This window comes from Eschrichtius robustus, chromosome 20, assembly GCF_028021215.1.
Source record: "Eschrichtius robustus isolate mEscRob2 chromosome 20, mEscRob2.pri, whole genome shotgun sequence".
Lineage (NCBI taxonomy): Eukaryota > Metazoa > Chordata > Mammalia > Artiodactyla > Eschrichtiidae > Eschrichtius > Eschrichtius robustus.
In genome coordinates this window covers 17,725,422-17,728,635 of record NC_090843.1, presented here as the reverse complement: position 1 = coordinate 17,728,635, position 3,214 = coordinate 17,725,422, and positions in this window count along the sequence as shown.

Here is a 3,214-nt window from a genome sequence, read left to right as displayed (position 1 = left end):
CATTTTGCTGCTTCATTTTTGGTTCCAGATGGTGTCACCTCCTCGGAGGTGAAATGAGTTGTTTGAAAGAAGCTGGTGCGTGTGATGACAGATGTGTGAGTTGGGGAGAGGAAGGACACATCTGTCTTAAAAACTAACTCTACGTAGTACAATGGGAAATGAATGAAAGTTTTCTACAAATGAGGTAGTGAAAAATGACTACGTGGAGGTGGTTTCCTGTCCAGAGAGAGATCTGAAACTGCTGGAGATTGTCCTCTGTCTTGTGCATATTTTTCAGGCGAATGATCTAGTCTGTTTAATGGCTTATCCAAAGGTTGGATTTTTACTTAGTTTGCAGCGTGTATTTAATTTCTACTTCCACTTTTCCCCCCCCTAGAGACTTGTAGAGGAAAGAACACTGACTTGAGATTAAGAAACTGGGTCCTTTCCTTCACCCTGCTGTTTATTAGTGCAGTGAGATGCCTGCAGGCTACTTTATGAAAAAATGCACTTTCTTAGTTTATGTTGGGCAAGTAAAATGAGGGCAGACCTTCATTTTCCTACCTTAGCCTCCATGTGGCCTTTCACCATTTCTAATTGCACACCCCTGCAGTAAGGAATTTTCGATCATGCGTACCCCCATGTGTTGATAAATTATATACCTGTACTACTGTACCCATATATTGTGTAATAAGACACAAAAATAGATAATTAAAAAGCAATTATATGAAAAATAAATATAAATAGGAGTTCTAATATTTTCTTTCTGTACCCAAATTTGGAGATTACTGGGTTATAGAGGGTAACTTGTAATTCTTGACTAGACTGCGTTAAATATTTCTCCATTGAAGGTATACTTAGAGGAAAGAATGGTATCGGTTCATTATCAAATGGAAAGGAAGAACTGCTTCTCCTAAGAATTTTTTTTCCAGCAGTCCTCCAGGTAATTCCCTGTTCCCATATACCCGCCTCCTCAACAAACACTAAAAAAGGGACATACAGTACAAGGCTACAGTGCCACCTGGCCTCATCAAGGATTCCAGCTTGACCTGTCTGATGTGAAAAACAGTAAACACAGAGAAGATTTTATGTTTTATTATATCTTAATTCCCACAGCAACCTTAACAGTCAGATTTCTGTATAGGGGAGTATATAGGAATGAGGAGCAGAAAGATTAATTTATCAGACCAAGGTCACATGGAGCTCGAATTCAAACCCAGTTCTGTCATACCAAAACCCAAGCTTTCCTCACATTTGTCCTAGACAGATGCTGTCGGTATCTTCGTAATACAAAACAAGGAGCCATGCCGCACATAGTTATGCTATGCCATCCATTTACAGCACTAAAGGTAGATTTGTTGCTTATTTATTGCCAGTTTTCCCAACTATAATGAAAGCTCCCGAATTTGGTGACCTTGACTGTCTTTCCCCAGCTTAGAGCAGTGCCTGATATACAGTAGACCCTCACTCAGTAAGTTATTTGTTGAACTAATGACATGTCAGTACAGTTCAGGGAGTTTCTGAAATGGCATCACTTAGCCTTTGAAGGGCAGAGCATCCAGAAACCTGGGAATGGCAGAGCCTCGAGAGACTTGGGCTCCTAACTCTTATCCTCCTCGTTTGCTGGATGACTTCAGGCTAGCCTCTTAACCTTCGGTTAACTGGAGGAATGGGAACAGGATTAGTCAATAATTAGTGTTGATTTTATGCACTTACCAGATGCCAGGCTTGTAATAAGCATCTTATATAGAATAATGAAAGTAACCCTCATCAACCCTTTAACAAAAGCACCATTTTAGTCCCCGTTGACAGATGAGGAAGGAGAAGCACAGAAGGGGCAAGAATCTTGCCAAAAGTCACGTGGGCTAGCCAAGCAGTCCCGACTCCATAGGCTGTGCTTGTCCTGCTGGGCTGTTGCAGACTGTGTGCTGTGCGGGGTTAGAGGATGAGCAGATGAGCCTCTGCACCCAGCAAGCTTCCAGGTAACAAGCAGGGAGAGCCCTGGATGAAGGGGCTTTGGAATTAAATGGCAAAGTCATTTTGCCGTAATTCTATAGTGAGGTCCATTATTAACCTTTGTCAACTATCAGACTCAATTCAAGGATTGGTGGGAGGTGGCATATTTCCCTAAAGCCAACTTTCCTCCCAACTGGGATTTGAATCATCTCCCTGCACTTCTGCTTCATTTTCCCTCTGAGCGAGAAGCTTTTGGGAACCAGGACTGGGGGGCAGGGTGGATGTTGGTGCCTGGTGGCCCAAAAGGCCACAGGCTGCTGAGTACGCACCACGTCTGAATTACCCCTGCGCTGTCAGCCGACCCTGGGCAGTGCCGTGTGGGTAGGAGGCCTGAGCTGTTCTGTCTCCCAGGTGCTCCTAAGCCATAAGTTCCTGAGCTTAGCTGTGTGTGTGAAACATACCTTCCTGTTAGAAGGCAAGGTACATCTCAGCTTTGGTGCCCAGCCTGAGCTCTGGATGCAGAGGGGCAGCCTATCACTATCCTGAGGAAAAGAATTAAGACATGGCTTTGGGGCTTCCCTGGTGGTGCAGTGGTTAAGAATCCGCCTGCCAATGCAGGGGACACTGGTTCGAGCTCTGACCCGGGAAGATCCCACATGCCTTGGAGCAACTAAGCCTGTGCGCCACAACTACTGGGCCTGCGCTCTAGAACCCGTGTGCCACAACTACTGAGCCCGCGAGCCACAACTACTGAAGCCCACGCGACTAGAGCCGGTGCTCCACAGCAAGAGAAGCCACTGCAATAAGAAGCCCGCGCACTGCAACAAAGAGCCCCCTGCTCACGCAACTAGAGAAAGCCTGCACACAGCAATGAAGACCCAACACAGCCAAAAATAAATAATTAAAAAAAAAAATTCAATACAGGCATACCTCAGAGATACTGCAGGTTCTGTTCCAGGCCACCGCAATAAAGTGAATATCTCGATAAAGTGAGTCATGCCAATTTTTTGGTTTCCCCTGTGCATAGAAAAGTTATATTTAGGGACTTCCCTGGCAGTCCAGTGGTTAAGACTCCACGCTTCCAATGCAGGGGCCGCAGGTTCAACCCCTGGTCAGGGAACTAAGATCCTACATGCCTCGTGGCGTGGCCAAATTAAAAAAAAAAAAAAGGTATATTTACTATAGTCTATTAAGTGTGCAAAAGCAGTATGTGTAAAAAAACAATGTACGTACCTTAATTTAAAAATAATGCTGTTGGGGGACTTCCCTCGTGGTCCAG